Source organism: Pleurodeles waltl, chromosome 12 (genome assembly GCF_031143425.1).
Source record: "Pleurodeles waltl isolate 20211129_DDA chromosome 12, aPleWal1.hap1.20221129, whole genome shotgun sequence".
Classification (NCBI taxonomy): Eukaryota; Metazoa; Chordata; class Amphibia; order Caudata; family Salamandridae; genus Pleurodeles; species Pleurodeles waltl.
In genome coordinates, this window is record NC_090451.1 from 593,066,229 (window position 1) to 593,091,743 (window position 25,515).

Sequence of the window (25,515 nt, forward strand, 5' to 3'; positions counted from 1 at the left end):
AATGACAATTCCTCAGAATCAGACAAATCTTATGGGTCCCAAAGCAGTTTCTGTGACTATAGGTCCAGTTATTCCATTGTATGCTTCAGGCAACTCCGGAAGTAATGACCATTCAGTTAATGTCCCAACTGTTCCTGAAACATCAGTTACTTCTACTGGGATATCACCAATTTGTATGCAGAGATCAGTGTATTCAAACAATTCAGAGATGGAGATGACAGTTTCTCTTGTTGCACCTTTGACCCCTACACGAATTGCAGAACTTAACCTGATATTAACCAAGTAGGAATTATTCCTGATGTGAGGTTTCTGCAGGGAACCCCACCTCATTTCATGCCCAGACCTGATCACAACCTGAATGTACATTGTAGCACTCAACAAGGAGAAGTGCCCCAGAGAAATATCAATTTACGAGGATTGGTTAAATAATTTGAGTCCCCAAGGTGCAACCAGTGTGACAAATTGCAATGCCAGCACAGAAGAAACACCAAAGAGGGATAGATCAGTGAATGTACCCAGATTGAAATTAGAATTAAATTAAATGATTCTAGAACCATTTGACACAGAACAATTGGAAACTTACGCAGAAGTCGAACTGCGGTTCATGTGCAAGGATGTTACGCAACGTACAGGACAGGCATATGAGAGATTAGCTGAAGTGGCTGAAAAGTATGATGTAGCTTTAGAAAAATCAAAACCTTTAAATAGAAGTTACACATTAGAGTTCACTTCAAAAGACATAGTTAACCTGAGATCTACTGGAATTAAATTGCATATCAAGGAATTGATTACATATATACAGACATAGGGAGCTTTAGATAAGTGGGAAGGTAGATGAGCAAAGAAATAGACCAGAAGGAAGCAAAATCAAATGTGCCTAGGCATAGATGAATGATGCCAAAGACAATGTGAAAATGATGCCCATGAGAGAAATACCAGGTAGAGATTATGTTCATGTTCCCTGGAGTAGAAGTGATATATTGTCATTCACTAATGATTAACCAAGATTGAGAGAAAAGCCTGCAGAATGGTACAAGCAAAATTAGTGATTTATGAAACTTTCGAAATGTCTGTGGGAAGATTTGAATACATTGCTTGACATTGTGGTTCCAGCTGATTTGTGGACTGCGTGCAAAGTGCCTGTTGATTGGCCTGATAGTGAACCTTGAAGGGATCCAGTAACAGGAGCACCATCTGAAGAGATGATGAAAAGGTATCACAAGGTGATTACATTTTTTTTAAAAAAGTTTCCCCAAAAGATATTGATTGGCAGCAAATTGACAGAAAATAGCTGATCCATGCTTACTATGAAAGACTTTTGCAGGCTTTCAGGCATCACAGCAGTACTGAGACTGTAGAAGCTAAAGATATGGGTAATTTTGTTTTCAGATTTGTGCAGGGATTGAAGCCAGAGATAAGTGAAATGATTCAGCAGCACTTGATTTGTTGGCAGAATAAACCAATTGATAATATTCTGCATTATGCAAAATATTTGAGTGGTGAATTAGAATTGAAGCAGAAGAAGCTTAAAGAAACAGTAAACGTTTTGCAATTGAAAGCAACGCAGAAAGCCATTCAGAATCCGCAGATGATGGTGAGCACTAGTGGCATGCAAGGAGTGCCTCAGCAGGTGGCGAATGTGGTTCAACATAAAGGTAGAGGGCGTGGTGTCCAGATGGATCAAATTGGAGGTGTTCTTGATGTCCGGGCTTTAATCTGTCATGCTTGCAGAAATTTAGGTCATTTGCGACAGGAGTGTCATATCGTAATGTGATTAACCAAGTGCGGAATGCTAAAGTTGCTCAGATTCAAAGCAATGATCAAGTTCACGTTCAAAGAGTTCAAAGACCCCGAGTACAAAATGTGAATGTGTCCCCATGACAGCAGATATAGGTACCACAAGTCCCTATGACACAACAGCAAAGATTGTTCCCCAACAAACTATGAATCAAATGACAAATGCGAATGTGAATCAGATAGCATCACAATTTCCCCTAATTGACCTGAGTGATGAGGAATTTTCAGAAATTCTTCAAACCGATATGATGATGAGGATTAATGCTAGGTGCATCCTTAGAAGTAGATCAATGTGGTCTCTGTGTAAATGCCAACATTATGGGCCACTTTGTGTCATTTTTGGTTGACACATGAGCTACTTGTTCCACTGTCTGCTTTCTGGAAAAATAATTCAGGTTGTAGGAGTCGTAAATAAGCAATTGACAAACCGTGTAACAGAATATGTCCCTATAAAAATAGGTTAATTTGAAGATGAGCACCAATTTGTGGTCTGTAATTCAAGTGCTATACGTTTGCTAGCATGTGACCTGCTGTGTAAGCGAAATTGTTCCAATAGCTGCACGCCCCGAGGAATAGCGATTCAAACAAATGAAGAAGATACGCCCTTTAAAATTGAAGAGCAGTACCCGAGTGTCACATTGTACCTAATGATGACATGTAATGAATTGCCCAAAAATTTAAAAGACACTGTGACACCTGAAGTTTGGGATTTTTCAGGAAAAGATATAGGACTCATCAAAGGAGTTGAGCTCATTGAGAAAACAGTGAAACCAAATGAAGTGTGTCTGAAAACACCCCTGTACAACATGTCACCAGAGACAATTGCTAGAATTACCCCTTTGATTAATTGTTGGATTGAGCAGGGTATTTTAAAAGAGATTATAGGAAGCTCATGTAGCTCTCCTATTCTAGGATTGTAGAAGACCAATGGAAAGTACCCACAGTTCAAGACTTGGGAAAAGTGAACAAGATTTTCGTTCCATGTTGTGCCACAGTACTGAATCCTGCAGTGATTTTATTTCAGATTTCCTGTAAAGCAGAATGATTCACTGTGCATGATCTTTGACAAGCCTTTTTCTCCATACTGTTGCATGAGGAAAGTCAATTCCATTTGTGTTCAAATTCGGCAGTTGGGTTTTGCAATGGTGTCGAACTCCACAAGGGTATACTGAGTCACCATCCATTTTGAACCAAATCTTGAAAAATAATCTGGTGTCACTTAAAATGCCTGATCATTCAGTCCTAGTTCAGTATATTGATGACATGTTGATTGTATCAAACACCCGAGAAGCATGCAGTAGAGATACCATTGCTGTCTTGAATCATTTAGTAGTAAATGGTCATAAATTCTACTCCAGCAAAACTACCGTATTGTAAGAATGAAGTTCTGTATTTAAGGCACCACATTGAGAAAGGTGTGAGGAAAGTGTTGCAAAAGAGAATCTTAACAATCATGAAAATGAATACCCCTGTAACACAAAAATAAGTCTGAATGTTTCTGGGAATGGTTGACTACTGTTTATGTGCTGTCATTGAGCAGAGAGAAAGCCTGTGATGAGCCCCAGCAATGGAAATGCTCGATTATAACAAATGTTTTTCTTTGTTTTGTTGTGCAAGGGATGTTTGTACTCTCTCAGTTTTGACACAGCTGCCTGGAAATGCAAACAAGCCTGTGGCTTATTTCGATTCTGCATTTGATCCTTTAGCATCAGTGCTGCCTGGTTGTTTAAAGGCTGTCGCTGCTTTAAGTATCAGCATCAAACAGTGCAAAGGCATTGCTATGGGACACAGACTAAACATTTTTGTTCCTCACTCAGTGGAAATTTTGCTGACCCGTAACAAAACCCAGTATATTACAAGTGCACGTTTGAGCCTTTATGAGCAAATTATACTTGCTTCCTCTACTGTGAACTTCATGAGATGCACTGTCATGAATCCATTGGCACTCATGCCTAATTCTGTTGAAAATGCAAGTGACCCCGAGGATGAGGTTGAGCATGACTATCTTGATGTGACTGAACTGTGCACCAAACCAAGACCTGGCATTCAAGATGTCCTCTTAGATGAAAATGACTATGTCATGTTTGTTGATGGCTCCTGTTTAAGAGATAAAGATGGTACCCTGAGAGCAGTTTTGCAGTTTGCACAGTCTCAGGTGTGATAGAAGCCTCCTGGCTTCGAGGAGTCTTTTCGGCCCAAGTAACCAAATTGGTCACTCTTACTAGAACATGCTGTGTTTCTGAACAGCTTAAGGTGTCGATTTTCACTGATAGTATGGATTTGGTGTTGTTCATGATTTTAGACAATTGTTGTCCCAGAGAGGTTTTATGGCCACTTCTGGATCCCCAATCCAAAACGGTGACAAGATTTACAACCTGTTGAATGCATTATAGTTGCCCACTAAATTTACTGTTGTAAAATGCATTACACACAGAAAATCTACTGATCATGTAACCTTAGGCAATGCTGATGCTGATGAAGTTGCCCAGTATTGCGCCTTAAGTTGTACTTCCTTCAATGGATAGTGGGTTAGTGATGCACAAGATGAGACAATTAAAAATTTCCTACTGACTGCTGCTGATGCATCGGAAGAAGTGACAGAGGAAGAACAGCAAAGTTGGGTCAGAGCAGTTTGTGTTAAGAGAAACAAATATGATGTTTGGGTTTCAAGTAATGGAAGAGCAGTGTTGGCAAATAACTTACTCTTCGCTAAGGCTAGACATTATCATGGACAGGCACAGATAGGTAGAGATGCAATGATCAGAACTTTCAGATAAATGTGGTTTGACCCTAGATTCACAGTGATTGCAGAAGCCAAGTCACAGATGTGTCACATGTCAACAGATGAATGTAGGAAAATGCACAGTTGTTACATTAAGCCATATTGGTAGGTTAAGAGGACCGTTCAACAGAATGCAGCTAGATTTTATCTTGCTGCCAATATGCAATGCACTGACATATGTCTTAGTCATTGTATGTATTTTCTCACACTGGGTTGAGGCTTACCCCACTAGGAGAAATTATAGTCTCACAGTAACAAAGCTGTTGCTTAAAGAGTTGATTCCTCGTTTCAGCTTCCCGACTTCTCTAGATTCAGACCGAGGAACTCATTTCAACAATGAGGTCCTAAAACTTTTGTGCAAAGACTGCATTGCAGCTACAGACTTGAGGCTTCAGGACTGGTAGAGCAGATTAATGGAACATTAAAATCCATGTTGCTCGAATGTGGATTTACCTTAAATAAATGAAAGACAAGAGGCATCTGGCAAAGCAGGAACAGTCAGTTTAATGAAACACAATGGGCGGGAAAATGCTGTACAGAGTCAGGATAGACTGTCTCTCAAAGTTACTGAGTTTTCAGCATCCTTTTATACATTGTCTTGAGGTGCAATAAAACGATTGAATACATTCTTTGAAAAAAGAATAAAGGCTCAGTCTCTGGGCCATGAATCCAACCATATGATAAAGTGTGCAGGTGGGTCTCAGCCTTGCATGGGCATAGTGTGGGCCAGTAGGTAACATGTCCAGACATCCCGCATGGGGAGCGTGTGATCACTGCGTGTGGTGCATGTGCTGTGTTCTGATTGGCTGTTTGTTCCTAAACTCATGTGGCATCTAACTTTATGGTGTTTTGGGAATGTATTCCCCTCTGGCCAAATGGATTTAATTGAGGGCCAATTTCCTAACCTTTGTGGTGTTGCTGACTATCTGGCAGCAACCCAACAACCGATCTGAGAAATCGATCTGGGTGTTTCCTGTTCTGTACATTTGTCTATGGGCTAAGTGTCACATCACCTGTGATCTGTCAATCAGTTGCTTCAGTCCTGGGTTAAGGGCCTGCTTGCCCACGTACTTCTGGCTCGGGTTGACGGGGAGGTCATGTAGGGTGGAATCGACACTAGCAAAGCAAGTTTGTTGTTATGCTGGCACATATCATGGCATTGTTCTTATGCATATTTACATCCAGATTGGTGAAAGTATGTGCAGCCACAGCTCTGAACTGGCCACAAGCATTGCTTCTTGTTTTGATGAGCATGCCCAGTACAACTGACAGAAAGACTGGATTGCCCCTCCATGAGATCATCATGTTAGGGGCCATGAGATTGCCAGTAGGGCCTGCAAATGCGCTTGTGAGCATTATGGATGACCTAGTGCTGGTTCATTGCAAAGGATTGGCTGACGTGGTGCGTTCTTTGTCTCATCTGGTTGGAGGGGCAACTGTAGAGATGCAGCAGGAACTATGCCATGGCCTATGTCCCTATGACTAAGTCATGATTAAGAAGCATGTAAGAAAAGCTTGCTTGGAACTGCATTGGAAAGGCCCTCACCAGGTGGTCCTAGTAACAACTACAGCTGTGAAGTGTGCTAATCTCCAAAACTGGGTACATGCAAGCCATACTCGTGAAGTTCCAGGTCCCCTAGATGAAATAACATCTGTTCCAGAAAGGTCGGTTACAGTGATTCAGAGGGACCAGGTTAGTCAAGCTGTTGGGGCTGGACAAGTGGCAGCACAGACTCGGTCTGATGGGGTTCTGACCAAGTCAACAATAGTGGGCTGTACAGAAGAGTCGAGACAGAATCAGTCGACTCATGCACGCTTTGATGCTGACAAACAGTCAGTTGTGCTAGATAAAAGAGTTGTACCCAGAGGCAATTGGCCTGTAAAGCATTCAGTGCCTGATGTACGACTATTGCTATAGAAACTGAAGAGCTGAGTCAAAGTGTCAGCGATGATGAGAGTCGAGAAAACAGAAGGTGAAAGAGAAAAAGAGTGCCAAGCCAAAAGTACTCAGCATCTGAATGGACATATTTTTCTGCTGATGATTGGGAACAGGATATTGAAATTGCATCAGAGCTGAACTTTGAAATCTCATCGCCACTTGATGAAGAAAGAGATTACACTTTGGAAGTGATTATCAGTGTTTATGAACTGTGCCTTTATTAAAGAAGATCAAGGAACTTTGTGAATAATTGCATTTTTGAAGAGATTATTTTTGATTTTTGCTTTGCTCATTAATAAAAAGGACTGAAAAAGAGACAGCGAAACATTAAAGCCACTCTGCACTTTTTATTAAAATTTTTGTAGTTCTTTGGTTTTAGTCTGGAATTAGAGAACTCATGGAGTCAAATCACAATAGATGTAGTAAATGTAAATACGTATGTATAGGGTTAGCAGTAGTGACAGTTATTATGATTATATTATTGGTTATAGGTTTGAGTTTGCCCAACTGAAATGATTCAGGAAAGATTGCACCCAAACTTGTCACGAATTAAGCAAATCCCACTACAGATCAGAATTCATTTTCCAGTGATAAGCAATATTTATTGCCTGCCACGGTCAGAACCCACATCAGACAGAACACCACACCACATTGATTAGTTTAAATACCCCACACCTGCCACACTTACACACACCAGACCCATCTTCTCACTGCACTATATAGCACACCCCTACACAACCCACCATACTTTACAAACAGAAAGCCATACACATACTCAGAAAAGCCAATAAGACAGATATAGCACTTTTACACCATAGGCACACATGCACATCTCACTCAGCACACACCCCACATCAACACAACTAACACAATACACACAACACTAGCACACAGACTCCACGACTACCGTCACCCCTTCACAACACAGCACCCACACCAATTACCCAACACTACACCCTTACACTCACAACCCCCCCACACCATTTACACAACCACAACCATGTCCCTACAAAACACCCATGTTTCACTGCTGAAGAGTTGAGGGTCATGGTGAATGAAGTTGTCAGGGTAGAGCCACAACTGTTTGGAGCACAGGTCCAACAAACATGGATTGTACGGAAAATGGAGTTGTGGCAAAGGATAGTCGACAGGGTCAATTCTGCAGGCAGTCATCCATGCACAAGGGAGGACATCAGGAAAAGGTCTAGCGATCTACGGGGGAAGGTGCATTCAGTGGCATCCAGGCACCAGACAGCCGTGCAGAAGACCACCTCCTCCCTCACAGTTCACATCATGGGAGGAGAAGGTCTTAGACATATTGCATCCGGAGGGCCTGGCTGGAATACCTGGGGGACTGGAGTCTAGTAAGTACCCACAACAGTCATGTCACACAATTGACTAGTCTTGCATGCTGCCTTACCACCCAAATCCTCCCTAATTAGCTAAATGTGCCACTACATCTCTCACCTAATCACCTAATGCCCCTCTCTTGCATGCCACCACCCCACTCAGCCCAACTGCCCTCACAGCCCTTAGAAATGGCACATTTACCCCAGGCTGATCAGATCACTACGACTCCCAGAATGTACTAACCCATCACAGTGAAAACTTGGCTTGTGCACATCACATTTCATGCATGTATGACTAATGTACTAGCTACACCAACTAGATTGTTCCACTGAGAACCAGTACTTGGCAATGACAGCAATGCAATAGCATACACACAACACCAACCCAAGCAAAAAACTGTTACAGCCTTTGACCATTCCCAATGGCCACAGATTAAAGATCAAAAACCAGAAAAAAACAGACTTGGCTTCGAAAGTAAGATTGCAGACTCCATGCACATGCAAAACATCTAGTTACAGGACTGTTACTCCTGCATACTCACATACTGTGTACCCACTAGGATAGCATGGTGCTTTGTGCAGATCCAATATGAGACATATATCCTGACCATTCACTAGGTAACAGACATGAACAGTCATGCCAATTATTAGACAATTATCAGATCCCAACAGCACAAAAACCTGTATCCAATTAATATGACAGCGCACAACATGGAGTAAGGAAAACAAGACCTTGAGTCGTATGTACAACTAAGGTATGCTGTACAGCAGCTGTCATTGCCATAGTAGGGAATCATGTAAAGCCACTGTCTGCATCTCACAAAGAGTTATTGATGGACCTTCAACCACTTGCAGTGGGCACCCTGTGCCAGGGGCACAGGCACGCGGGGCTAGGGTGCATGGGAGGGATGCTGTGGGCCAGAGGATGGGGCCTCAAAGGGACTCCACTGACCGGGAAACCACCCCCCATTCTTGGGAGCATACCAAAGTTCCCAGGACAGGATAGGCCAAATAATCACCATGTCAGGGGAAAATCACAGGCTGCAGAGGGAACACTACCAGGACATCATGCAGCCGAGGCAGGCACAAAATGCCCACATGGCTACCATTGCAGGGGTGCTGAGGGACCACAATACCATTCTGATTACCTCCTCACAACATCAGGCCCCTTTCACTAGCAACTTTACATCTGCCCCATCTACATCCGTGGCAGCTCGTGGAATGGAGGCCCTTCCAGGGGAACCACATGCCTTAGATACCCCTTCCTCTGTAGCTGGAGGACCCCCCCTCAATCATGGACATCCATCCAGACATCCAGCTGGAACAGATGCCAAGACCAAACCCACTGCCAGCTAGGGACACAGTGGGCCAGATTGCAAGGGGAGTGCCACAGGGAAGACCAGATCTTCTGCTTCATCATCTTCGGAATCTTCCTCCAGTAGATGCTCCATGGTGGTGGTGGATGCTTCTGGGACCACCCTAGCACCATCTTTGTCCATCAACCCCCTTACTACCACAACCCTCACTGTAGCTCCCCACCCAGTTGTCCGTGCCCTCTCCCCCAAGAGGGTAGGCATCTCCTTCGCCACAGGTGCCTCTGCCCCTGCCTAGTCAGCCCTACTGCCCTCAGTAAGGCTATTGACCTCCTGAGGTCCATCTCTGTGGGTCAGTTAACCATTGTGAATGCCATCCAGGGACTGGCAACTCAAGTCTAGCAGAGTAATGCGTCCCTGGAAGGCATTTACAGTGTGCTGGCTGGCCTACAGAGATACTTTCAGGTCTGGCCTCCACACTGACAGCAGCTAGTCACCCTTTGTCTTCCGTTCCCCCTGCCACATTCCTCTTCCCAGTCCCAAATCCCTCCTCCCTGACCCAGCCAAGGCACGCAAACGGACAAGCATGCATCCACCTCAACATCCAAGGGTAGCGCTGACAAACACAAGCACCACAGGACACACTACTGGCATGCACACAAACAATACCCACCTGCTAGACACACCAACAGTCACTACCTGCACTGACACCTACCTCCACTACCCCATCATCACATACACAACTCCTGACACACCTGCAGTCACCTCATATTCACTGATACACCCACAACACCTATCCTACCCACAATCAGAAAAATCGCAGATCTTCAAACATTCATCCCAGTCACCATATCCGCAGCCACCACAACCATAGACACAACTACATGCAGCACATCCAACATGCCTGCAGTCACCACCTCAGTAGACTGTCACCCATATACCACAGCATTTCCCAGCACCTCCACCTCCCTCCTCCCAAGACACACAAACGCCCACACTCACCCACCCAACAGACACACAGCACCCACAAGCATACCTCGTACACACATGCACCCAAGACATCCACCAAACCACCTCAGACAACCACTACCTCTCCCTCCATACCCAAACCCTTTTGCCATGACCATCCCAATGTGTCTAAGAAACCTTTCCTCTCTGAGTTGAACCTTTTCCCTATCCTCTCGCACCCCGTGTGACAACCAAACGCTCTGTGTCCCTCAAGTCCAGCCCTTCCACCTCCAAGACCTCCCCTGCCCCCCTGCAAGTACCCATGCTTGTACCCCCACCAAGAAGTCGACCTCTCCGAAGAGTTTCCAGCCCTCCCCCAAGCCTTGACTAGTGTGCTCCACACTACAGGGACCTGAGTCAAACCTTGACATTGATGTACCTGCAACAACTGGAAGTGGGCACACCGTGCCAGGAGCACAGGCACGTGGGGGTAGGGTATGTGGGAGGGATGCTGTGGGCCAGAGGATGGGGACACCACCAGGAAGTCATGCAGCAGTGGCAGGCACAAAATGCCCACATTGCTGCCATTGCAGGGGTGCTGAAGGACATCATTACCACCCTGATGACCTCCTCACAAAATCAGGCACTTTCCACTAGCAACTTTACATCTGCCCATCTACATCTGCGGCAGCTGGTGGAATGGAGTCCCTGCCAGGGAAATCACATGCCTCAGATACCCCTCCCTCTGTAGCTGAAAAACCCCATTGTAAACGTGGATGTCCATCCAGACATCCAGCTGGAGCGGATGCCAAGACCAATCCCACTGCCAGGAAGTAAACCTCTCCTGATGTGTCACCCTTGTGGGCCACTGAGACACCCTGCTGACTATACAGAAACATAACTCCATTTTCCCATGTTACAAGGACACTGGGCCTATGTAACCAACTGGTGTAGCAGCTCCTCTGATGAATCCATCTACCATGACTTCACTCATCACCTTAATTTTCATTTATGCACTTTCATTTTGACTTTCAATATTTTAGAATGCAAAATAAATCACATTTAAAGACAACTACTGTATATGTGTCTTTTATAATACATCAACAATAGTCATGCATACCAACTGTGGTCTGGTCATGCCCCCCCTGAATCGAACATCCAGTGTAATGGTCATCAGACGGAGGCTCCCTCATCAGGAGGCACATTACAATAGAAATGTCACTGGACAGATGTCATTGAGGTGGAAATCCAGGTCTACACAACAGTATAGTCAGTATTCCAATCTGCAAAGAGACCATGACAGAGACTACCATCGGAATGTCAGCCATGGTGCCATACAATGCACATATACAGGTAATAGAATTCAGGCTCATGGTACACTACCTACAAAGCAGGGGCACCCAGATTGGACCTATATATCACCAGGTACAGGCTCTTCACATACACATACCCATACCATAGCTACATATCCCATAAAACACACAAAGAACATCACAGAGGAACCCAGTGATTTAACCATGCACTAACAAGGCCCCATACCTGTATGAGTGTCACTCACCTATGTCAGTATACAGTTATCTCAACCTTGGACAACAAAATCAGAACACAAACACAGCTAGTTCCCATGGCCATCACAAAGTACTCCACCCATTGTGAAGCTGAAGGCCATGATCCAGTCATCACACATGGGCCACAAACATCACCAGACAGATAATACACCATTATACATCCCCCAAATCCAAATGTAATAGAAAAGGACTAAGCAGTTACAACCCGCCTGTATGAAGGATGTACTAACAAGGTACCATCCCACTGAAACTAAATCCTCTAAATTATATTTGGCTCCTCCCTTTTGGTGATTTTCTTTTTGGGCATTTAATTGAACTGCAGTTGTGCTAGCCCACCTATGGAGTAGTTCGATTGCACATAACTGATAGAATCATTGATAACTTACACAACATGTTTAATAACTTGGGGAGTCAGTGTAGTTCAATCATTCAATGTAATTCAAATCATTTCAATTAAGACAAATTAGTAGAACAAATATTTAAGCTACTTCATATATGTCAGTTCAAGAATAGTCATGCACAAATCATAATAGAAAATCTGTACATGATGCTAAAGTGCTTAATGTTTAATCAATTAATTCCGCACAATGCTAAAATTCTTGTCTAATCAATTAAAATGATTACATTAAAACATTTAAGAAAAGTTGAAAACTAATTGTTTGAGCCACTATACATATACAAGATTAATCACGTACATGCAAATGCTAAAGTGCTTAACTTCTAACCAATTCATTAGGTCTGCGTGTGCAAATCATTCTGATCTATCAATGCAAGAAGCCTTAAGTGCTTAACATTTAATTGTTATCTTTTAGCTTCATTAACTATCACTGTTTATCCATAGGGGATAATTATATTGTGGAAACAGTTGGGAGCACACTGCCTCACACTCAAGCATGCAGTTTGCCCCATTTCATTATGGTAAATGCAGTATGAATTTGTGCTTACTTGATATGTAGTCTGTAGTTTTTCTCCTTAGTGGGTGCAGCTAGTGATGTATATCTCTAAAAACATGTTTCCGGGTTTAGCCCTACATCAGTAGAGCAGCAGGGTTTTGTTTCTGAGGTTGCTGGAGATGCTGCCAAAGTCCTCTCGGGTCTCAGTACAGCTGAGTGGCACACTAGTGCATCGACCAAAGCTCATCAGCTTCACGCAATGGGGTGAACTTTGTTGGAATGAGAGGCAGTGAGCTCCTTCCCTCCCCTCCTTGTGTTTAAAAGCCCCCCTGGGCCAATGAGCTAACAAGCTCACCGGGGTTGTTCCTCTGTGCCTGTGGATTGGTATTGTGACCTGTGAAGACTTGGGCAGCATACCAGCAACCCCAGGTGAATGTTCTCTGCTCTCTACTACTTCTGCTCTCTACTGATGAAGGGCTAAACCCAGAAACACGTGTCTAGAGATAACAGCACTACCTGCACCAACTTTGGTGAAAAACTACAACTTTGACGTAAGCATACTACACTTACCAGAATGCAATGGGGTGAACTGTGCTGGGATGAGAGGCAGTGTGCTCCCTCTCCCCTTGCATAGTTATTTTGTGCATGAGAACAAGTAAAAGTAAACTACATAAAAATACTAGACATTTAAGATAAAGATGTAAAAATGTGCTCCACCTCAGTCAGAAATCCAAACAGAGTTAAAGTTCAGTGTCTTTATTCTTGTGCAAGGTTTTCATACATGTTCATTACATCAGAAAGATTCCATATGTGGTCATCACAACAACATCCAACAGCCAACACGTGTTTCGTCTCCGAGAAATTAATCTCATTGACTCCCTCAGGGCCCCCGTCACGTGATTACCACTACTCTTTCTCTATTGATTGTACATTATCTTGAAGAGTTTTACTTGATTAGGATAAGCCATCCATTCATGTTAACACCTTACTTATATTTTGCCCCGAGGTAGTCAATGAGATTAATTTCTCGGAGACGAAACACGTGTTGGCTGTTGGATGTTGCTGTGATGACCACATATGGAATCTTTCTGATGTGATGAACATGTAAGAAAACCTCGCACAAGAATAAAGACACTGAACTTTAACTCTGTTTGGATTATATATTGATTTTCCGAAGACCAAGAACGTAACTGTACAGACTCTTATCTTATTTCATACGAGTGCCCTGGCCTTTTGAATCAGTTTGGTTTTTCCTATTGGAGAAACACTGGAGGTGCTGGGAGGACCCTCTGTTCGGGAGCACCGTATTTACTATGTATTGTTAAAGAAATGTTTTGGTGATATTCTGTTAGCGCCTATCCCTATAATTTTCCCCCCTTTTCTTCACAATTGTTGATTTCTTGCCAGCACATATTTGCTAAGAAACCAAGTTCAGACAAGTACAAGGAGTGTAAACATTTTTAAAAGCCAGCCTGTTGCACTAGAGCTTGTCCTTGGAGACCAAACTCAAATCATATTTCTGCATGGCCAGTGTTCTTAGGAATCATTAAGACAGATTTAATAGCATTGATTTGCAATAAATAGGTCCGTGGAAAGGTGCATTGTATGGTGTATCCCCATGACAAGTACAAGTAGGAAGGGGCTTTATTTTGTGAACAATCTGGGAATAAATAGCAATGGGTTTAAAATTATGAATTCACTGACAAATTCAACAGAAAGAGGATTTACATTGTGAATCTATACAGATACAGAAGGAAAGGTTTTTACTTTGTCAACATTGTGGCAAACATGATAGGAATGGGCATTACTTTGTTTACCAATGAGAGACCTTCTTACACAGATGTCTAGTTCAGGAGTGAGTAGAGAGGTGTGTTTTTCATTATAGTCACTTTTGCATTTAATTTTAGTACTGAGGCCCTCATTACGACCCTGGCGGTGCGTGATAAAGTGACGGTAAGTACCACCAAATTATGACATGGCGCTGATATCTCCGATAGACAGCCAATGTACCACACCAACTGGCAGGGTGGAAACAACAGCCACCATGCCGGTAGCCGCCTACAGCGAGGCGGAAGTAAAAGTTCCACCCACCACATTAAGACCCTGCAAACCTTTTCCGGGCGGTACCAACGCCATCAAAAGCCTGGCAGAAACCAAGCACAAAAGTCAAAGGACTCACTATTGGAGACACAGGGAAGAACCATGCCGCCATGGAACCCGAACTGCAAGTATTCCTGATGATCTTCTACGTTATGCTCCACCTGGAACACCAATGCCAATGAAGACAATGATGGTGAGTACAGCCGCCTAGCACACAAGGGAGGGTGGGAAGAAAACGAGAGTGACACACACACGCACAACACAGACCCGACACACACACACAACCAGCTGCAATACAAAAACAATTTGACCCCGAAAATCGGCAGAATAATGCAAGGACCACAGGAATTGACGAAAGTGATTGTAATCAGTTAAACAGCAAAATTAATAATCCGATTTGGCCATGAAACAGATATGTACACTTGTATAGAAAAGGGACACTGTCCAGTCCAAAGATTAAAGGGCCCACATGGACATAGGGCACAGTCCAAGGGCCAACTCAAAACCTGAGCACATATGGATAGAACACTGCAGGGGCATCATTTTGCAAATAGGCAGGCACCTCAGGGGGAGTGGGGCACCTCGGCTGGATGCAGAAACAAGCCCACTGTCTCTGGAGGGGGCAACATGCCCACTGTCTCTGGAGGGGGCAACATGCCCATTGCTTTGTCCTTGGGAGTGCAAGGCCACCGTCTCTCAAGTGGGTGACTTACCCACTGGTTCTCGAGGGGGCAGCACGCCCATTGCTTTGTCCTGGGGAGTGCAAGACCACACTCTCTCAAGTGGGTGACTTGCCTACTGATTCTGGAGGGGGCAACATGCCCATTGCTCTGTCCTGGGGAGTGCAAGGCCACAGTCTCCCAAGTGGGTGACTTGCCCACTGGTTCTGGAGGGGGCAACATGCCCATTGCTCTGTCCTGGGGATTGCAAGGCCACAGTCTCTCAGGTGGGGGAATACCCCACTGGTTCTGGAGGGGGTAGCCCGCACAGTAGCCACTGGAGAGTGGACTACATGGAGTCCGCCGGCAGTGATGGCTGCTTGCTGGTGGTGGTTGTGGGAGGCTCCTGGGCAGCCCCTGCACTCTGTGATGGCTGCATGCTGGTGGTGGTTGGGGGAGGCTCCTGGGCAGCCCCTGCACTCTGTGATGGCTGCATGCTGGTGGTGGTTGGGGGAGGCTCCAGGGCAGCCCCTGCACTCTGTGATGGCAGCGCATCCAAGGCTGGCGGAGTGGGCCCTGTGACAGCTGCTGGTGGTGGCAGTGTTTGCCTCACAGCGTCCACTGGTGTAGAGTGCCTCTTCTCCTCATGGTCATGGGTTGGGGATCCCTTACCCTTCCTGGCAGGGGGGATGGGCTCTTGCTCTCTCTGCCTGGTGGTGCAGCTCCTTCCCCTTCTTCTCAGCTGGTGCAGGCTCCTTCCCCTTCTTCCCAGCTGGTGCAGGCTCATTCCCCTTCTTCCCAGCTGGGGCAGGCTCATTCCCCTTCTCCCCAGCTGGTGCAGGCTCCTTCCCCTTCTTAACAGCTGGTGCATGCTCCTTCTCCTCCCTCTCAGCTGGTGCCGGACACTTCCCTTTCATCCCAGGTTGTGCTGCCTCCTTCCCCTTGAGTGTTGTTGTTATGGTATCCCTACCACTACGGGTAGGTGGTGCTACCACTGTCCCCATGGACTGTTTGACTGAGGTGCTGGGCTGTGTCCTTGCTACCCTGCCCATACGTGCAGGATGAGGGGAGGGGTAGGGAAGAGGTCAATCTGGGAAAGGAAAAGCTTTTTAGGGACGTTGGGGCGGGAGAAGGGAGGAGTAATGGGAGTGGAGGATGAGGGAGTGGTTGTTGGAGGTGTATGTCTGCTGGATTTGGGTGCAGGTGCATGGGCTGTATGCTGTTGTGAGGTGGATGGCTGTTGAGTGTCTGTGTGCTTGCGTTTGTGTCCTGTAGGAGGGGGGGCGACAGACACGGTGGGAGAGGACACAGGGTACGCGTGCATGGATGTTGTGGAGGTGTCTGCCAGTGAGGTGTGTGTTCTGCTTGTTGTGGTGATAATGCTTATAGTGGATATTGATGTTGTGCATGCAAGTGTGAGTGTGGACGTAAATGGGTGGGAGATGGAGGAGGAGGGGGAGACAGTGGAGGCAGTGGATGTTGTCGTGTCTGCAACTGAATGGTGTTTGTGTGAGTGCCTGTGGGATGAATGGTGGTGCTTGTGTTTGCCTGTGCCACTCTTGTGTGTTGTCTTGTGTGCATGCTCGTCTGTATTTGTGCTTGGGATGGGTTGGAGTTGGGGAGACTGGGACTGGGAAGTGGAAGTTGGAGGTGGGGGCAGTAGAAACAGGGACAATGGCTGCCATCAGAGAGGAGGCCAGAGCCTGAATTGATCTCTGTTGGGCCGGCAATCCACTGTGAATGCCCTCCAGGAATGGATTGCATTGCTGCATCTGGGATGCCAGCCCCCGGATGGCATTCACGATGGTTGATTGCCCTACAGAGATAGATCTCAGGAGGTCAATAGCCTCCTCGCTCATGGCAGCAGGGCTCACTGAGGCAGGGCCTGAGGTGCCTGGGGCGAACGAGATGCCCACCCTCCTGGGTGAGCGGCCACGGGAAACTCGCTGAGGGGCTACTGGGAGGTCGGTGCTGATATGGGGGTGGCTGCTGTACCTGCAGCTGGGGTGGTCACAGAGGTGTCCGCCACCACCAGGGAGCTCCCATCCGAGGAGGTATCTAAGTCTGTGTTGTCCCCTCCAGTCTCCGCCGTGGTGCTCCCCTCACTCTCCATTCCACTGGTTCACTCGGAGTTGGTGGACTCTGCCTCCAGGGTCCTGTGGAATGCAGCTCCCTCTGTTGCCGGTGCCTCTGCTCCCTGCCAGATGATGCTAATGCACATAATGACAGGATGACAATACAAGAAAGGGGGGGAGACAAAGGATACACTGGGTCAGTGACTGCATCAACACCACCGTTGGCGTACACATCACCCTCACACACAGGGAACAGACCTACGCACTATGCATTGCACTACCAGTGAAATGGCTAATCACCAAGGAATGAGGAGGGGCACACACCACCAACTGCAGCACACCTGGGACCCACCCATCCCTGCCCAGAAGTGAATACTAACAAGCTATGTAAGTAGTATTTTCCATTCAAACCCTTAGCCTCCAGAGGAGCTACGCTGCAATATCTGGCCTGGCACCCACTGACACACAACCACCACCCGGATACCACCCCACCAGCCGTGAGTTGTAATGATAGCCACTGTACTCACCCCCTTGTGGCTATGGTGATGCCCTCAAGCGCTCATCCATCTCAGGGTAGGGCACCACCAGTATGCAGGCCATCAGGGGGTCAGGGTCCGATGGGCACCCCTTCCTCGTTGGCCGGCCATCCCCAGCTGGGCCTCTGCGGTCTTTCGTGCCCAGCATCTCAGGAACTCCCACCGTTTCCCACAGTGGGTGCTCCGCCTTCCATAGGCCCCTAGGGTCCGCACGTCCTTGGCAATGGCATGCCATATTCCCTTCTTTTTGATGGACGCTGACCTGCAGAGGGAATACAGACAGGAGAACTCCTTTAAACAAACAGTCGAGCCTGTCACACACATGGCCCACCATACCCGATCCCATCATCATTGGCACACACATAGGCCAGCTCACAACATGTACACCGCCAACAGACAATCCCCTCATCCCCCAACCACCCTTACACAATGCCTTCACACACATCTCCATGCCTTCATGCCACATGCATCGTGCCCACAGTGTACTCACCTGTTGGTATGGAGGCCCATATAGCAGTCCGTACTGAGGTAGGACCCCATCCACCAGTCACTACAACTCCTCCGAAGTGAAGGCTGGGACCCTTTCCCCGGTCACATGGGCCATGGTAGGTAGCAGACACAGGTCACCCCAGCACATGTAGTGTAGGGCCTCTCCTGTGGAAGGTCAGAAAACAAGTGGGGAATGTGAAATAAGATGGCGGTCACGTCCGCGGCGGTGCATACGGTCACCGCCGGCGTGGATCCCCATTGGCCATCCTCCGTCCGACTGAGATATACCCCCTCTTGTTCAGGTTCTATCAGTGCTCCATTTCCTGGCAAGTGGTTCTTTCCAAGTGACAGTGGGCTTGGCAGCAGGAATGTCACAGCCAATGTTCTCAATCACGCTGGCAAGAGTCTTGTCTGCCATGATAAAACACATGTGCAGCCATATTGCTTTCCCCCAGGTGCTGGATTTGGCCACTGTGGATGCTGGGTTTTATGCAATGGGACATATCCCCAATATAACTGGGGAAATTGACAGAACACATATTGCGTTTGTCCCCACTCCTCCCTGGCAAAATGAACAAGTGTTCAGGAAAAGTAAGAGTTTCAACTCCATGAATATGCAGATGGTGTGCCTAGTGGACCAGTACATCTCCCACGTCAATGTTAAGTATCCTGGGTGGGTGCATTATGCCTTTGTCCTAAGGAATAGCAGCATCCCAAATGTGATGTCCCAACTACAGAGGCACAGGGTGTGCTAATAGGTGAGCCTTGGTTCCCACCCAGTAAATGTTGGTGTATGCCTATGCTGTTGGCCATATAGGATAGTGTGTTGCTAAATGTTGTCCCTCAATATTCGCAGGTGACTCTGTTTACCCAAACCTATCATGGTTGTTGACCCCTGTGAGGAGTGCCAGGACAAGGGAAGAAGAACGTTATAGTGAGGCACATGGATGAACCAGAAGGATCATTGAGAGGACCTTTGGCCTCCTGAAGGCCAGGTGTCTCCATCTGCCAGGTGGATCCCCCTGCTACTCACCCAAGAAGGTCTGCCAGATAGTAGTGACATGCTGCATGTTGCACAACCTGGCCCTCAGACGCCATGTACCTTTTCTGCATGAGGAGGAGACTGGAGATGCCCCTGTGGCAGCAGTGGACCCTGAGGACAGTGAGGATGAGGATGTGGACAACAGAACATTGGTGATACGTCAGAATTTTCAATGACACACAGGTGAGACAGTGCAACTTCACATTTCTATGACTATTGGTGTATTCTGTGTAGCATTGGCATGCTGGCATTACATACTTCTTTCCCCTACTTACTGTTACCTATGGATATTCATTAAACAGATGTTGGTTATATGACAACATTGTCCTGATGTGATCACAACAGCCAGCAACAGGTCATTAATTCTATACCCATACTATTTACAGTTAATTTGGTTGTAGCTGTTTCAAACAATACAAATTAGCAAAACATGAAATACTGTTAGTTGAGTTTTATCCAAGGGTGTTTATTGTTGTGCTAAATTAAAATATATAGGGGAAAGTGCAATGGAATGGGGTGATGTTTGAGGAAAGTCCAGGGTATTGTTCCAGTTTGTTTGTAGCACAGGTGCATTGTCCATGGAGACATAGGAAAGGGGAGCACTGGCAGTTCAAGGTGGACAAGGTGGTTGAGTGGGACTCAAGGGGGACAGTCAGGAGAGTCTCATTTCCTGTTAGTGGTCTTGGGAAGGTTCTCCGGCTTCTGTCTGGTTTGCAGGGAACGTTTGTGGGGTGGTTCACGTTCTGCAGGGGGAGGGGGGTGCTGGTGGCCTGTTGGTCCTGTGGCAGGGCCTCCTGGCCACTAGCAGCAGCGGAAGGGGAGGGCTGCTCAGATGACTGGCTAATGGCAGCGACCCGCTGGTGTGCTGTTGCCTCCCTCATGATGTTGTCCATGTATGCCAACAGCCCTGCTATGGAGATCAGTGAGTTGTTGATGGCCTACAAGTCCTCCCTGATCCCTTGATACTGTCCCTCCTGCAGCCGCCTGTTCTCCTGCATGCTGTCTAGGATCTGGCCCATAGTGTCCTGGGAATGTTGGTAGGCTCCCAGGATCTCAGAGAGTGCCTCCTGGAGAGTCGGTCCCCCACTCCTGTCCTCCCCATGGCACTCAGCAGTCCTCTCAGTTTCCTTGTTGGCCTGTGCTTCTGTCCCCTGAACGGTGTGCCCACTGCCACTGACCCCAGGTACCTGGTTGTCTTGTGGGCGAGGTGTGGCCTGGGATCCCTGTACAGGTGGGCACACTGCTGATTGATGTCCTGGGGACAGAGGAATGGGTACGCTGGGTGGGTGCTGTGGTGTTGGTTCCTGATGGGTGAGGCTCTGTGGTGGTCTGTGAGTGGGCTTGGGTGAGACGCTGTCCAGTGGTCCATGATGGGCCAGGTAGGTCGTCCAGATCCAGAAGTCCAGAGTTACTGTCATCACTGTGGGCCTCTTCTGTTGGAGGACTGGATAGTGGTGGCACCTCATCTCCAGTGACATTGGCTAGGGTGCCTGTGGGGATGTAAATGATGGACTATGCTTTAAGTGTATGACATTTGTTCTTCTGTAGATTTCCCTCAATGGTTGTTGTTACCCTGCCAGCTTTTGCTTGTGTGTGTTGCTGTATTGGGGGATTGTTAGTTTCCCAATGCTGTGCATGCTTTAGTGATGAGGGTCCATCCAAGGCTGAGAGGAATGTTCATGCATTGGTACAGCATGCAGGGCCTGGCATTGGGATTTGTGAGATGTGTTGGTGGAATGTGTGGGATGTGGTGGAGTGATAGGAGTAAGGGTGACGGTGTGTGATGGCATGCAGGTATGGGGGGTGATAAGTGTTAAAATGTGACTTACCAGTGTCCAGTCATACGCCAACTCTGGGGAGTCCCTCAGTATGCAGTATTGCCAGTACCTGCTCCTCCCATGCTGTGAGTTGTGGGGGAGGAGGTGGGGGTCCACCGCCAGTCCTCTGTATGGCGAGCTGGTGTCTTGCTGCAATGGAACGTACCTTCCCCCATAGGTCATTCCACCTCCTGATGTCGTCTCTTGTTCTTGGGTGCTACCCAATGTGTTGACCATGTCCACGATTCTCCACCATAGTTCCATCTTCCTTGCTATTGATATCTGCTGCACCTGTGCTCCAAAGAGCTATAACTCTACCCTGACAATTTTCTCCACCATGACCTTTAACTCCTCCTCAGTGAAACGGGGTGCCTTTGTGGTGCCATGGGTGTTGTGTGATGTGTGTTGGTGAGGGTGTGTTGGATAATGTGGTGGGGTGTGTGATGTGGAGTGCATGAGGAGTGTATGGGTGTATGTGGTGTGTGTGTCTAGTTGTCTCAGTGCTCTTCTCAGTCTCCTGGTGGCAATAGTTGTTCCTAAAGGGTTGTGGGTAATATGGGTGTGTGTTTTATAGTGGTGTGTGTGTGCATGGTTGTCAGGTGTGAGTTTTTAGTATAGGCCAATGTGGTGTTGTTTTGTATGTGAGTGTCCATTCTGAGTGCGGGGGTATGTACTGCCAATGGTTTACCGTCGTTGAATGTCCGCTGTGGTGATTCGTGGGTCATAATGTGATGGGCGTTGTTCTGTTGGCGTAACGGTGTGGGTTTTGGGACTGCCAGTTTATCACTGACCTTTGGTCTGGCGGATTTGTGTATGTGGCTTTATTCTTTCGGATTGGTGTGTGTGTGTGTCATAATATGGTGAATGGATATTCACCAGCCTGGTGGTAATTTGGCGGCCGTCAGCGTGGCAGTAAGCGGGATTTACCGCCAATTTCATAATGAGGGCCTTAGTTGAGTGGTAACCCAGAGGTTCAAAGCTGAAGGGGTATACTTGGTGCTCTGTTTGGGTGTCCCAAAGCATTTCATTTCCCCCTTTGTTGATCTTATTCTTAATGGGAATATGATTTCACAGATATGATTTACCCCACATGTGAAGTATTTCTATTCCTCATAAGTGATAAATACACTGTTAGTGCAAAGCCTTTGTCAACTGCTGAAAAAAGGACTTTATGTGCTGTAACCTTATGAGAAATACAGAAGGAACAGTTTTACATTATGAACTATTTGAACATTGCAATATAAAAGAGGTGCATTGTGAACTCTTAGACAAATGCAGTCTGAACAATATGTTTTCATAGGTCCACCTGTAAATGTGGCCCCCTTGGTCCTTCGGCAAACACAGGTTTGAAACAACTTACCAGCTTGAACCGGAGAAATAGGCAAGCAGTTACTCACTTATCTCTTATGGTTTACTTGGTGTTAAAGCACATGGGTAAAGATCAGTCCACCCACAGACTATGAAGAATATATTTTATATAAAGTGGGTTACTGGAGCACCTTTCCCAGAAGGAAGCATGCATGAGTAGCCCCCACTATAATTTTAAAAGGATTTATCAATATATTAATGCCTTTTTCCAGTGCAGTATGTTTGTAAAAGCATAATTACAGATATAAACATAATGGTCAGTAAAATAAAAGACAAGACATGTAAATAGTATAGAAATTGTCAACATGACTAATGACAGTCTTTGATGCCATCTTAGTTGTACTTTATTAATCCTGTTCCCTTCTTCCTCAGCACTAGCTATTGTCTACATTAACACTAAAATCTTGCAAAAATTAGACACTTCCTAAACTGGGTGGAGAGCAAACACAGGCTCCTAGTCCCTGTGTGAGTGGAAAACCAACCCGCTCAGACCAATCCCAGCGATTCTCTCAAGCCGGGTATTACCAGCATGAGCACAGTGTCTGGATTGGACTAGGGGCGTGTGAGACCCTGTGCAGTGTACTGGGGCGGGGGCCGGCAGCAGGTAAGTCATCTTTCATTTTTATTCTCCCTGCACTGCCCCATAATCATAATCATATGGATGCCCCAGCCCATTATTAATGATCCATAATTTGTTGTCCTCCTCGTCACACTCCTTGTCTTATTACTGAAATATGTTGGGGTCCCCTAGAGCAGATATGAGAGCTAGCAAGTGCATTAGCGCCTGGAGGCAGGTTTATTAGCAGCAAAAGCTTAACTCCAAATCCTCAGGGCCCTCACCCACCTGTTCCCACACCTCCTCCACCCTACCCCCATGTCCGTGATGAGCATATATGCCATGCATAAGTATCTATGTTAATTTTCCTGGTTGTGTGATGGACTGGTGGTGGTCAGGTGTGGGAAGTGAATATGGTTCATCAAAGCTCTCTGATTTGATGGCAAGGATAATCTCTCTCTAATCTCTGCCAAACAACAGTCAGCAGCAGTCTTGAGGGGGCTGAAAGTGCTCTCAGAGAAATGGCATGCACTTGTGCGTGTTACATCTGCCTATTGACACTGCCATCAACAACCATCATTTCTGATATTTTTCCTCTCAACCTCCTTTCTGGTGATAGCCAGAAGGAGCCATGTTGCCTCCATAAGGATTGTTCGCGCTACCACCTTGGCCATTATCTCTATGACTTGCCCCCAAACTTCCTGGTCCTTTGGGCATTCCGATAGAATGTGAAAGAAGGTGCCTTCTTGATTGCATAATTGCAAGCACAGAGATGTTGTTGCTTTCCCCATCTTGTGTAGTACCATTCTGGAATAGTACAATCTGTGGAGTATCCTAAGCTGGATCAGTCTGAATTTAACTTGAATTGTTTCTGTCTTAGGTCTCTGAATGGCGGGCTCTGAATGGCTTACGTCCAGTCGTCATCTTCTATGTTCCTCAGGTCTTTGGTCCATGCTTCTCTGAGTGCCACTAAGGAATCTGGGGAGTTGTTCATTTACTTTTTGTATACTAGTGAGATTCCCTTTCCCGGGAAGGGATCCAGGAGCAGCCTATTTTCAAGGGGGGATGCTTCTAACAATTGCTCACTGTAGGAAAGTGCCCCTATTGGCATGGTTACCCCTACACTTTTTTACCTGATATTGATGCTGACTTGACTGAGAGTGTTCTGGGATCCTGCTAATCAGGCCCCAGCACTAATGTTCTTTTCCTAGACTGTACCATTGTTTCCACAATTGGCACACCCCTGGCACACAGCTAAGTCCTTAGTAAAAGGTGCCAGGCTTACCAAGAGCTCTGCGACCAGGGAGGGTCCCTAAGGGCTGCAGCGTGCCTTGTGCCACCCTAAGGGACCCCTCACCAAGCACATGCACACTGCCATTGCAGATTGTGTGTGCTAGTGGGGAGAAAAAGGTAGTGTCGACATGGCACCCCTTCCAGGGTGCAATGCCCACAAACCACTGGCTGTGGCATAGGTAATCGACCCCACCAGCAGGCCTAATAGCCCTAATGCAGGATGCACTATTCCACAGGTGAGGGCATAGCTGCATGAGCAGTATGCCTCTACAGTGTCTAAGTCCATTCTTAGACATTGTAAGTGTAGTGTGGCCATATTAAGTACTCCATGATGGCTCCACTGAAGACTGGGAAGTTTGGTATCAAACTTTTCAGCACAATAAACTCACACTGATGCCAGTGTTGGATTTATTGTACAATTCACCCTTAGAGATGTCCCCCTGTATTTTAACCAACCCTTTAGTGTAAGGCTGACCAGTCTGTGCCAGTCTGCCACTAACAGACAGGTTTCTGACCTCATGGCGTGAGAGCCTTTATGCTCTCTGAGGCCAGTAACAAAACCTGCTCTGAGTGGGGGTGCCTCACACACCCCCTGCAGGTACTGTAACACTTGGTGGTGAGCCTCAAAAGCTCAGACCACCTGTTACAGTGCCCTAGGGAACTGAAGCTAGTGGAGATGCCCGCCCCTGAATAAAGCCCGACTTTTAGCACCAAGTCTGGTGGGACAATTAGGTAAAGTAGTGAGGCGTGACTACCACTAAGGTGTCCAGAGATGAAGTGACCCCCTCCCTGCTGAATCCTCCATCTTGGTTTAGAGGACAGGGACCAATAGGGTTAGGAGTGTGCCCCCCTCCGTAGAGGGAGAGGGCACAGGAAGGGTGTAGCCACCCTCAGGGACAGTAGCCATTGGCTACTGCCCTCTAACCTTTGTAACAACCCTAAATCTAGGATTTAAGGGCTCCCCTGAACCTAGCTCACCAGATTCCTGGTG